Source organism: Culex quinquefasciatus, chromosome 3 (assembly GCF_015732765.1).
Source record: "Culex quinquefasciatus strain JHB chromosome 3, VPISU_Cqui_1.0_pri_paternal, whole genome shotgun sequence".
NCBI lineage: Eukaryota > Metazoa > Arthropoda > Insecta > Diptera > Culicidae > Culex > Culex quinquefasciatus.
In genome coordinates this window covers 62475321-62488844 of record NC_051863.1, presented here as the reverse complement: position 1 = coordinate 62488844, position 13524 = coordinate 62475321, and the positions used below count along the sequence as shown (strand labels likewise).

The following is a 13524-nucleotide window of genomic DNA, read 5'->3' as shown; positions in this document are numbered from 1 at the left end:
ATCAGGAACCGGTAAGACAGTTCGTAGTAACGAGTTCGCAGAGGCAATACTCCCGCCAAGACCTCGAGGGTCATGTTGTGAGTTGAGTGCATGCATCCCAAGACAATGCGAAGACTTCGGTACTGTATCCGCTGGAGAACCATCAAGCGTGATTTCGCAGCTGTTTGGAAGCAGAGACTGCCGTATTCCAGCACCGAGAGTATCGTTGTCTTGTACAGTCGAAGCAAGTCAGAAGGATGAGCACCCCACCGGTTGCCAGAGACGCTGCGCAGAAAATTAGTTCTTTGCAGGCACTTTTGCTTCAGGTAGTTAATGTGCTTCCCCCATGTTCCCTTCTGATCAAAGATGGTACCCATGTACATGAAGTGGTCCGACTGCTCGATAGTCTTTCCCGAGAGAGAAAGATTGAGCTACGGCGGTTCATGCTTCCCCGTAAAAACGACCAGTTCCGTCTTCGCCGGAGAGAATTCAATACCCTTTTCAACTGCCCAATGGGCCAAGTTGTTCAGGGTATTTTGCAAGGGTTCTAGCAGATCGACTTCCTTCTTGGCAGCGATTGAAACCACTGCGTCATCTGCGTACTGTATAAGGGTGCAGTCTCCGGTCAAGCAATCATCGATGTCGCTGACGTAGAAGTTATACATGGATGGGCTAAGGCGTGAGCCTTGTGCCAAACCCATGTAACTTATCCGGGTGATTGCCAGATCACCTTGCACAAAGTGCATGTGTTTTTCTGACAACAGGTTGATGAGGAAGTTGCACATCGTCGGATTGAGACCGCTCCGCCGCAGCTTTACTCCCAACACATCGATGGAGACTGAATCGAATGCACCCTTGATGTCTAGAAAGACAGAAGCCATTTGCTGTTTCTTACCACGGGCTATGTCGATCCCTGTGGCCAGCAAGGCTAGACAGTCGCTTGTTCCCTTGCCTCTCCGGAAGCCATACTGCGTGTCTGACAGCAAGTGCTCTCGTTCCATCCATGGTTCGAGGCGGTCGAGGATCATCTTCTCCAGCAACTTGCGTAGACACGACAGCAAGCTGATTGGACGATACGAGTTGTGGTCGGACGCCGGCTTACCGGGCTTTTGAATGGCAACCACCCGGACCTGTCGCCATTCGTGTGGAATTACGTTCTGCTCCACCAACGTGTTGAACAGTTTCAACAGACGCTGCTTGGCGACGTCCGGAAGATTCTTCAGCAAGCTGAACTTGATCTTGTCCGGACCAGGAGCAGTGTTGTTGCCCGTCAATAGTGCTATGGAGAGCTCTACCATCGAGAAGGGAGGATTAGAATCGCTCCCATCAACAACGTCGAATGATGGTTGTGTCGGCACCGAGTCCGGGCACACCTTCTTGGCGAAATCCAATATCCACTTGTCCGATTTTTCCACACTCTCGTTCGGAACGGAACCTCTTCGCATGGCCCTCGCAACGCGCCACAGAGTGCTCATGGACGTATCTGCTGGTAGTCCTTCAACGAACTCCCGCCAGTACATTCGCTTCTTCCGCTTTAGAGTATTACTGTACCTGCGATCAAGAGCTCTATACCTTTGGAAGTTCGCTGGGGATCCACACTTGCAGAAGTCCACATAAGCTACAGACCTGGCCGCCGAGAGATCCGTACACTCCTTGTTCCACCAGGGAAGTGGAGGGCGCGTTCGGATGTACGGTCCCGGGACGGGTTTGTCTGAGCTTGTAACGCACTGTCATAGATCAAATTAGCCAGAAACGCATATTCTTCAAGCGGTGCCAACCCAGCTCGCAACTCAACTCCAATGGAGACTGCCTCCGCGTACTGTTTCCAGTCGATATTTCGCGTCAGATCGTAAGGCATCTCCACCGTTGTCGATTGCTGTGGGCCATGGCTAACCAGAATAGCGATCGGCAAATGATCACTGCCACGAGGATCTTGAAGCACGTTCCAGTCACAAAGAACTGCCAGACTGTTAGAACAGAGCGACAAGTCGATGGCACTCGCCTTCGTACCGGACGTGGTTGGCGTTGGTGGTGTTGCAATCCGCGTAACTTGCTTGTCCCTGTTTAGGAGGGTCATCTGAAAGTCGTCGCACAGTTCATGAATCAGATATGCTTGAGGGTCTGTTTTGTGACTTCCCCACTCGGTACTGTGAAGATTAAAGTCACCCAGAACCAGTCGCGGTGCCTGCAACAGCTCAAGCATACCCCACAACTTTTGTCGAGTTAACGACACCTGTGGGGGAACATAGACGGACACAATGCAAATGTCCAGTCCTCTGATCCTGGCCTGTACTGCGACTGCTTCGATTCCTCCTAGCTTCGGGAGCGTGACCTTTCTAAAAGTGTGGCATGTCCTGACCCCAATCAGTACGCCTCCACCTCTATTTGGTCCTACCCTGCTCTCTGTGATGATGTTGTACCCCCGGAAAGCTGGCGTCTCATCTCCGATAAGAAACGTTTCGCTCAGCGCAAACACATCACAGTCCCGTTCGAATGCGAATTGTTGAAAATCGTTTAACTTGGGGGTTAAACTTCTACAATTCCATTGTAGAAAGGAGATGCCGTTTTTCGTTTTTGGTGTATTACCCATCAAAGGAAATGAACGACAAGAGGGGCATCGTGCTAGCAAGCTGTTTCCCGATGTGTCTAGCGAGAGGCTCAAACCGCTTTATGATTAAACGCGTCGGTTCACTCACGAAAGAGCACAGCCATTCCACGATTGTGGAAAAAGGAAGGACTCCTTTGAAGGCATCGGTGATCGGATTCGGTTGAGGAACCGGTTTTAGGGGGATCTTTGGCAGCTTGGGAACGGGCTTCAGCGGCTTGAGAGGAATCGGTGCCGGCTTTGGTGTCGGCTTCGGAGCGGGCTTACCCGACGGACCGAAAGGAAAATCCTCCTCGAAGTTCAACGAGTCACTTCCCTTACCCTTGCCGCCAGCGGCTTTTGTGGACTTGGAAACCTTGTTGCGCTTCGGATTTGGTCCGGAAGAGTCACTTTCCTCGTCTCTCCGGAAGAGGACTTCCTCCTCGTTTTCCTCGTCCCCCGAATCATCTGCCAAGGGGCGAAACGATTGGATTGGTTCGCCTGACTAAGGATTTCCGCGAAGGACTTCTTGGAGCGTTCCTTCAAGGATCGCTTCATCTTGTCCTCGCGCTCCTTGTACTTTGGGCACTGCCGAGTTTTGTGCGGTTCCCGCCACAAAGCAGGCATTTTTCAGCCTGCTTTTGGCATTCCACGTCCTTGTGGGGGCCTGCGCACTTTGAGCACTTGCTCTTGTTGCTGCAGTAGGTCTTGGTGTGTCCCAACTGCTGGCAGTTTTCGCAGCTCATCACACGCGGAACGTACAATTGAACTGGAAGCCGAAGCTTGTACAGCTCAATGTAGTCCGGCAGAGCTGACCCTGCAAAAGTCACCCGAAACGAGGCAGAAGGAATGAACTTCTTCTGGCCACCCTCGGTGGTGACGTTGGTCGTTTGTTTATGTTGCCGTCGAAAAGAGAGTTGACAGAATCCGATCGTCCCGCGAGAGAAGAGACTGACATGGATCGAGTTATACGACAGTTCATGTGTATAACAGTTGGACAATTCTTGAGGGCTTCTCTGGGAATGGTCTTCAGAAGATCCTGAGCATATCCCTGACTGACGGACGGGGCCGACAACGGCCCGAAATCCGTCCGACGGCTCGACAAAACGGCCCGAATTCCGACGGTTTGTCCGACGGAATTCGGGCCCTTTTCGTGCGTATATGCAACACTTTGTCCGACGATCGACAAAATCGGCTTTCGAGAAAATCGACGTTGACGGGCCGTTGTCGGGCCGTTTTCCGGCGACTTTGTTATTTAGAATGTCCTGCCATTATCTGACGTAAATATTTCGGCATTTTTTGGTTTTGTCATAGGAAAAAGTATTTTTTTTTTTTTGAAAGCTATTTATTTTTATTGCACTCATTCTTATTACTTATAATCACAAGACACTTTAATCGATGAACTGGTTTCTTGGTGATTTCTTGATGGAAATGATGCAATTGAAGTTAGAGTCTGAAAAATGAAATTGAGAGAAAATTAGACACAAATAAATGGTTGTTTTCTAAGATTTTTACCAAGTGTAACGGCTGATGATCGTCTTCGATGATGGCCACCACGGTTCTGCCTCAAAACTCAAATTTTGACCATATTTTTCAAGTACCGTGAATTCCCTCTGCTTCATTGCCGTTCATTAAAATGTTTAACCACACTGTAGCCACCTTGGTAGCCACCCACTAATCACCAGAAATTTCACAAATTTTACTGAAAATGAATATTTTTTTCAAAGGAAAAAAATGGACTAAGCGAGGGGGACGTCACTTCGCGATAACACACTAAAACGCACAAAAACGAGCTCGAAAAGCATCAACGCTACTCATCGTGCCGAGTTTTCACATAACGCCACCTCAAAGCAAGTTATCGCAAGTTAACGCGCGTTAAAGCGAGTTAAAGCAACCACAGTCTGCTCGACTTTTAAACCAAGGAAATCTATCTTGCAACCTTGCCGTCGAGCAGTTTTTGGTCATGTTTGGCAACTCGGTATTTGTTTTGGTTTTTCAAGCAGTTTTGACAGAAAAAACAAGGCAAAACTGCGATTCGGCGGTCGGCGTGGACAATCCGGCGGCAAAGATCCTGGTGGAGATGAGTCGCTTCCAGAACGACGAGGTTGGCGGTGGAACGACTTCCGTGACGGTGTTGGCTTCAGAGTTGCTGCGCGAGGCGGAAAAGTTGATCGAGAAAAGTTGCACCCGCAGACGATTATCGCCGGGTGGAGAGCGGCCACGCAGGCTTCACATTCGGCGCTGATTGGCGTGGCTCAGGACAATTCTAAGGATGCGGAAAAGTTCCGAGAGGATTTGATGAACATTTCCAAGTTGGCCGTCGATGCCGTGATGCGGTTGAAATGATCCGGGAAATAGACCGGCGGTTGCTTGGAGGATTCGTTCCTGGACAAGGGTTTCCTGCTGGACAAGAAGCATCAAGAACGCAAAGATCTTGATCGCCAACACGCCGATGGTCACGGTCAAGATCAAGGTTTTAGGATCGAGCATCAAGATGAGGTCGCCAAAAAGAAGAAGATGAAGGACAAGGTGACGACCAGGACGGTTCGTCTCGGCCGTTGCGATCTGTACCGTCGTAATCCGTGGGGCAACCCAGCAGATCATCGACGAAGCGGATCTTTGGCTGCATGACGCCTTTCGCGTGCTGGCCGCGGAAACGTCCGGTAATGAATCGATGGCTATGGAAGCGTTCGGTGGCGCTCTGCTCTAGCTGCCGACGCCGATCGCCGACAACGAAGAGTACGACTCCGTTTGTAATGCTCAGCTAAACGAAGAGTAAGAATTTTGGAGGTGGGGTTTTGCAGGACTTTTATGTTTATACTTATTGTCTTTGCAGGTGCACGTGTAATCCACGTGACCATCGAAGAACGATGCAGCGATGGCAGGACCTGGGAATAGTTCGGGTGCAAAACGGCGCTCAAAACCAAAAAAAAAATCTGCCGCGATCAAGAAGCCGCTGATGCCTACTAATTCCAGGATGAAGATCGAGCGCTGCAAAAGACGCTCTCGCAGATCCGCAGCATAATGAACACACTGGACAGCCGGATCATGCTGCTGGAGGTGCTGACGAAACAACGATTGTTTCTATTAAGATGAGCAAAACTACTAGTCAGATGAGTTTTAGATATAGTTAGAATACTTTATTCACATGAACTGTAATAGAGACTTTAATACTACTTATAAATATATTTAAAGTAACACTTTTTTAAACGAAATGAAACCGCGTTCTGGGACAACTCTCTTAGCGCTACCGACACTTTCGCATCTCTCTGTTGAGGCTAAGACTAAGCAGGCGCAGAGTGAACAGCATGGCATGAACATTTCTATGGTTCTATGTAAGCTTTTAGAAGTTAACCCTGGACATCTCCGACGACCACAATCTGATGAAGCTTCATCGACCTTAATCTAGCGCGCTCCTGGCGCTCATCCACGGGCAAGTGACGAATGATGTTCTTGAACTCCGCGCACAGCAAATGAACCAGCCTGGACTTGACGTTGTTGTACGACACGTCAATCACGAACACCATCGCCAGGTTCTTTCGGCGGAGTGTTATTCCAGCAGTAGTCCTTGGTGATCACAAAGTCGTACGTTCCGGACGCTCGTACTTGTCCATTCGCTGGCCGGTGTGACTCTGCCGGAACTTCTGTCGTTGCCTTGCACAGAAAACACTGGAAAAAAGCAAATGCATCGAATTGGTCCCAACTAGCCAAAATTGACCATCGGTTGGGCCAGTTTTTTTCTCTACGGCATGAGCAAACGGTGAAACGACCAACTCAAACAGAACAGCACTCAACTTCATCATGTTCGTGTTGATCGGGAGGTTGAACATCGATGATCGCATGTAACGCGGTTCAGAGTCACCCTGGTCTTGGGTGATAAATTTGGTGGAGGCGAACGGTGCACCAGTCCGGGCGCGTTCGTCTCAGACTCTCCACCGCACGAGCGCTGATTCTCGCTCATTTCCTGAATCGAATGAGGCGTGCTGTCCGGATCAAGATGATTCTGGGCCGGTGGTGCCAGTGCAGACGGATAGAACGGTGAAACCGGTTCCATTTCTGGGCTCAATTATGGTCCATCTCCGGCTACAGCAGCCTCCCGAAATTTCACTATTTATTACTAGAAGCTCGCAAAGTGGTTCTCAGACGATCCCGTAATGGCCACCGGAACGAACCTCAAAATGCGGAGAAGTGGAACCAGGTCACCTAGTCCTTGTAGATCTCGGTCGTGAGGCCGACTTATCAAGGCTTGATTGCGCGCTTTTACGGACCAACGGAAGGTGTTGGGCGAGGTCACCAGGTTTCACTGTTCCGCATCTTAACGGATAACTATTTACGGGTTCATGTTCCGGTCCTGGTTCTCTCTAAGAAAGTTGAATTGGTTCTGGCGGCTTTTCTTGTTGTTCCGGAATATTAAGTCGGAATTCTTGAACCGGTCAAGCTTTTTTCATCTATCAAAACAAACTGCTCGACTGATTTGACAACGAGAACTGTCATTCGCTCTTGACAGTTCTCGCTGTCAAAAAATCGAGCAGTCTGATGCGTGAACGCAAAAAAAGGTAAGCCAAAAAGCAAGTTATCGCGGTTAACGCGCGTTAAAGCAAGTTAAAGCGGAAAGGTGAAAGTGAACGCTGCAAAGGTATGGAAAGGATGCTTTATCGCTCGGTTAGCGCGGAAGTGACGCACCCCTCGGGACTAAGTCAAATTGAACTGTCATCAAATTACGACGCCTACTATTATAATCACGAACTACAAATGTCGGATCTGACAGTCGATCAAACGCAGGACAAACGCTCGAAATTGGCAGGACAAGATCGATTTCGAGTAGATAACGCTTCGAATCGCCCGACCGCGGGACTTCAGTCCATCAGGGATAGTATTAACCAACAATTTAAAAGCTCGGATAGGCACCAGAAAACACAAACTCGCACGAACCGAAACTATTTCGCACTAGTTTAAAGACTCGTTAATCGATTGCCGACGGTTTCAAGGTGAAAGCACGGAAGAATGCACTTAAAAGTGAAGAATTAAGAGCACACTAAAAAACTTGTTTACTCGTCGCTCATCCTGTTCGGCACGACGCCGAATGTTTTGCCCGGATTTGCGCAACTGCCTCCCAGTGTGCGTGAGTCCAGCCCTGCGTCGCTGTCAGCGACGGCGCTGCCAACGTGACAGCCCAAAACGACGCAACGACGAAAACGGCGCGAGCCGAAGCGCGCGCAAACGAACGAGCGGAGAGGGAGAGAGAGCGAAAAGTCACTCTGTTTCGAGACGCGAACGAGACACGTCGCGTAGTGTACATAAAAATCAGAAATTCAAAAGTTTTTAGAGCAGTAAAGTGAGAAAACAGTACCCTTGTGTTTTTATCACCTGAAAACCGAAATACAGTCCACCCGCAGAATCCAGTTGGGGGATTTGGCCCCAACATTTGGTCCTTACGATCCGAATAGACAGTTGGCCTATCGATCCGGTAAGTCCGTCGGAATCGCCGCGAGTGTCTCGAGGAGGAAGAATGCTCGGTAAGGAAGAAGTCCGCGAGCAGTGATCCGGTAGACGTCGATTCCCGGAGGGCGTTCCACGCGGCCCGGAACAGCGTTGGAAAAAAAACCGTGTCTGTGTGGTGATCCAGCAGATCGACGGTCCGGAACGCGCGTGTGATCAAACCTGCAGCGCGTAGTGCACCGGGAGCGGTCCCATTGGCCGCCGAAAGCACAGCAGTGAGCCGGAAGTGGTCGTTGACCACCGGCAGAAGACGTAGTGAACGTTGCGAGGAAAGTGGTCCCATTGGCCACTCGAGCAAAACAGTGAAGTGTGTGTGTGTGCGTGTGTGTTGGCGGAAGAAGGACGTTCGCGCCATCTTGCCACACAAGGAAAAAACAGAAGTGTGCGCCGCCATTTTGTCGCACGAAGAAAATGTGTTCGTCGGCGAGTGGGCTTGGCGAAGATGGCGGCATCTAGTTGAAAAACAAAAGTTTGTGTTCGTCAGTGAGAGATGGGCGTGCGCCGCCATATTGCTGCACGAACAAGTGAATGCCTCGGCGGATGCGGTCCCATTGGCCATCCCGAGCAGAACCGTGCGTGGAAGGTGGTCCCATTGGCCACCCGAGCAGAACAGTGTGATGGGAAAAACTGAAAGCCTCGGCTGATGCGGTCCCATCGGTCGCCCCGAGCAGAAGTGCGTGGAAGGTGGTCCCATTGGCCACCCGAGCAGAAAAACTATGATGAAGAAGTGCTTTTGAAGAAGTGATGGAGTGCCGCGCAGCTCTGTGGTGCGCAGAAAAGCCCTGACGGAGGTCCCATTGGCCACGTCAGGCAGAAGTTCCCACGGGTGGACCCGATGTCCACGCCGTGAAAAGGAGCTAGAAGAGTGGTCCCATTGGCCACAAGGTGAAGTGTTGTGCGTTGCTCTGTGAGCAGGGTGACGTGCGAAAAGCCCCGACGGACGGTCCCATTGGCCACGTCGGGCAGGAAGTTCCTACGGGTGGATCCGATATCCACGCCGTGAGAAGGAACGAAGAGTGGTCCCATTGGCCACGAAGAAGCCCTGCGTCTGTGTGGTGAGCCAACAGAGCAGCGTGCTGAAGAAACCGGCGGTAGCGGTCCCATCGGCCACACCGTACCCAAAGAAAAGTGAGTGCGAGGCGCAGAAAACCCGAACAAAAGTGATCTGATGTGAGAGCAGCGGAAAGTGCAAGCAGTGCTGCGACGCACTGGAAGATCCCGAGCAGAAGAGTGCTGGTGAGCCGGCAGCTCGAGAAAAGTGATCCAGTGTGCCCAGCTGGAAAGAAGAAGAAGAATCAGTGCAACAGGACGCTGCCGCTGTCGTGTCGTCCTGAGCGCGGCCACAGTGGAGCAACAGATTCCTGCGCGAATCCAAAACATCAGATCCCGACACGATGGAGCAGAAGTCAGCGCGTTCCTTGACCATCAAGCGAAACTTCGTCAAGGGTAAGATTTCGCGGGTCGTGGACAGGTTGAAGGCGTTCGAGGAGAACCACCAGCTGCCTTCGTTTGCCCAGATCCAAGTCTTCGTGTGGAACGTCGAGAAGTACTACGGCGAGTTCAACAAGGTTTGCGACGAGTTTAAGGTAAGCGACGCTGACGCTGGTGAACGCTTCAACCACGACATCGAGTGGCCTGCGGATTGTGGCCCTGAACAACGCACTGTTGTCTCAGCCCGTGTATGCCGCTGTTCCCGAGCAACAGCAACAAACGGTCTCAGAGGAAGAGACCAACCAAACTTCGCTTTCCACGACCGAGGCTCGTGGCAAAGGCGATTGCTCCGGAGCCGGCGATGTTCCAGAAGAGGTGAATGCCGAGAGAAGCTAGGCCGATCATCGAGACCCAGGTGCACCTGACACCAAGGTAGGTGCCCATTCTGAACCCTGTTTGAGTCCGTCCATTTCGGACAGCGAGCGTGGCGAGCCGATGTGCAACGGTTGCCGCTCGAACACCGACTGTTTCCCGGTCCGTGGAGATCCGGTCGAGCAGTGTCAAACCCTTGAAGAGTCGAACCCAGAACTGAGCAGCCAGAAGAGGTTGCCAGGAGAGTCTTACAAGCCTGAGACTCAACCCGCAGTGCAAGTGATGCTGCCACCCGAGGAACCTGCAGTGGTTCCGCACGAGTCCTCGTCAGATGACCGAGGTAGTGCCGAGACAAAACCCGGCCTGTGCAGCCCCCAGTGGTTGCCAGGAGATTCTCGCGAGCCCGAGAATCGACAAGAAGAGTCGTCCGAGGAACCGGCAGTGGTTCCGCATGAGTCCTCGGCAGCAGAACGAGGTAGTGTAGTGTCGGACGACCCAGCAGCTGTCCCCATGCCGGAGCCAGCTGAGCACGTCGACGTTGTGCCAGACGTCGACACGTGCCAAGCAGTGAAGGGGAATTCACTGTTTCCAGCCGTACCTGACGAAGAAAACAACGAGGAAGGTGCGCAATGCGGATGCACCGAGCCAGCAAGTTTGAGCGTCCAAGTGGATTGGACCACGAACCAGAACGCAATGAAGGCCAACAAGAACACCGACATCAACGAATACCAGCGAACGTGTACGATCCACGAGAGCGCTACGTACCGGTGCAGCCAACGGACCGAGCTGTACTACAGGTGCTGTCGCGACAGCATCGCACGGTCAGGAGCCGACTGTGCAGACGAACTCGAAAGGGCTGTGGAGAAATTGCACGATCCTGCAATCTCCAGCAGCACCACGAAGAGACCCCGATTGGTCTGGGACCCAGGCGTGGAGTTGAACGCAGCGCATCGCTCCACACAACCGTAGACGACCACCACCATGCCAGCAAGTGCAAAGGAGTTGCTTGCTCGTCTGGACGCTATGAACCTGGAACTGCCAGCGATCGACGGAGTCTCCGAGTAAGAACAACCGACACCGATCCAGCGTGTTGGTGAACCTGATGCCGTGACGCCTCAACCCGGGGGGAGAATGTTCGGCACGACGCCGAATGTTTTGCCCGGATTTGCGCAACTGCCTCCCAGTGTGCGTGAGTCCAGCCCTGCGTCGCTGTCAGCGACGGCGCTGCCAACGTGACAGCCCAAAACGACGCAACGACGAAAACGGCGCGAGCCGAAGCGCGCGCAAACGAACGAGCGGAGAGGGAGAGAGAGCGAAAAGTCACTCCGTTTCGAGACGCGAACGAGACACGTCGCGTAGTGTACATAAAAATCAGAAATTCAAAAGTTTTTAGAGCAGTAAAGTGAGAAAACAGTACCCTTGTGTTTTTATCACCTGAAAACCGAAATACAGTTCACCCGCAGAATCCAGTTGGGGGATTTGGCCCCAACACATCCCTTTAGGAAAGTCAACCAAGATTAACATTTTTAACATTTCAAAAGATACAGGTGTATGAATTTTCATTCTTCTTTTTGTATGGACAGCTGCCAAATTTAAAAACACAAAAAAAAATCGAAGGACCGAAATCTGAGACAACTGCTCACCTGAAAAGTAATTTGGTAACATGTTTGGGCATAATTTATAATAAGATTGAAGTTGCGTTCAATTATTTTGTAGCATACACAGAAAAAAAAATCATGTTAATATTACATCTGAAAAGGGGTACATCTTTTATGTCAGAAAAAATGTGTAATTTTACCTCTGAAAATGTGTAATTTTACCACATTTCTGTTGTAATGTCGCTTTTTCAGTCTAAATTGAGGTAGATACCCCTTTCCAGATGTCATATTACCATGATTTTTTTCTGTGTATATTAAATAAAAAAATATATCCATCAAATTTGTTTGTGTTGTCCTATATTTCACAACTCCAATTTTTATCGTTTACACTCTTTGATACAAGTTGATAGTATTGTCTAGTTGCAATAAATAAATAATCTTTATTGAATTTTCTTTCTATTTTTCTATGGTACCTTAATCCGAAGTGACATTGATAGCCGCAGTGACTTTGATAGGGCTTAGATTTTTTCGCAAAATGAAGATTTCTAGATTACTTTTTTAAAACAACCAATGCGCCATTGGTGTCCTATGTACATAGGACCTTTTGATAAAGTAAACGAAAAATAAAATACGCACGAAATGGTATGTAATCATACTGACGTTTTAGTCAGTATGATAGAATAAGATGATTAGAATCTAATTAGATTCCGTTTCAGAATTCGAATTGAACTGATTTATCTAATAATGTTTCTTTTAAAAAGACCCTTTAGATATTTTAACCTCGTTTATCGATAAGGTATTTTGATAACCTATCCAACGATAGTTCGAATGATTAATCCAGACAATATTTTTATCAAAATATCTGAGACCCGCTTTCAAAAAAGTGTTTAAATAGTACTTAAGTGCTCATAACTTTTGATAGGGTTATCAGATCTTCATTCTTTTGAAGGCTTTGGAAAGGTCTTTTGATTACCAATCCAACGATGATTCGCATGACAGATCCGGACAACATGTTCATCAAATATCAGAGATCCGGCCTCTAAAAATTGTATAAGTGTTGTTAGATCTTCAATGTTTTTGACTCGTTAGAAAGCCTTTTCAATACCTTTCTGAAAATGCATAGCAAGACGTGGTTTCATACAAAAACCATCCTTTTCACAATCTTCTGGACTTTACTCATCAACGTTTTTGATTATTCCTTTTGAAATACTTTACTAAACTTCATTCAATTTTCTTTAGGGACTTATGGGACCCCAAGACCAATCGAATGAGACCAAAACGGTTAAAGTCGGTTCAGCCAGTGCTGAGATAATTGAGTGCATATCCCTCGGCATATCCCCTAGTTGTACTGAGTTAATTGGGTCCTAAAATAAAGCTTAAAGTGCTGATATTACTATTCAAAGCAATATAGCTAATTTTTCTGAGTTTAATAACCCTTTGTAAAACCACAAAAAAAAATATCTTAGCGGTCCATCATGACAGAAAATTTCCTTTTTGATAGCTCGTTCCAAGAGAACAATGGTAAACTTCACAGCAACTGGACAGACAGTTTGACTCCATGTTGAACTTTCAACAGTTGAAGTTACTTCTTGACACCTCATTGTGATGGCCTATCTACAATCACTTAGCTTAGAACATCTAAGTAAAGTAGTTACTTAGGAAAGTCTGCAACTTACGTTCGTCATCCACAATCAACTTAGAAAACTTGCTGGGCTGATATACGTTGCTATGCAGTTGTTTGTTTACCTTTGATATGGAAACGTCAACTTACCGTAGATTTTGAAATTTTCCAAACCAAACGTCAGTTTCTAATTTGATTACTTTTCCATTGTAGAAACTCAGATTCATTTCCATTGATTCAAATTCCTAAGCTAAGTGAAATTTTCTAAGCTAAGTGATTGTAGATAGGCCATGAAGGAAAAGTACGCGATAAATCGCCACAACCGTCAATTCGAAACTCTAAAAACGCCTGCATGACTAGAGACCCTATTAAGGATCTCTATGCATGACGACAAACAAGGTGGCCGTAAAAAATGTTTTGAGTGCTCGACACCAGGATCC

At 48.8% G+C, this 13524-nt stretch overlaps 1 long non-coding RNA gene across 1 annotated transcript; it reads left to right on the top strand.

The window, feature by feature from the left end:
* Positions 1-4745: 4745 nt before the first annotated feature.
* LOC119770744 lies at positions 4746-5778 on the top strand. The gene is made up of 2 exons (XR_005278972.1): positions 4746-5338; positions 5400-5778. It is a non-coding gene; the product is annotated as an uncharacterized LOC119770744 (long non-coding RNA).
* Positions 5779-13524: the final 7746 nt, after the last annotated feature.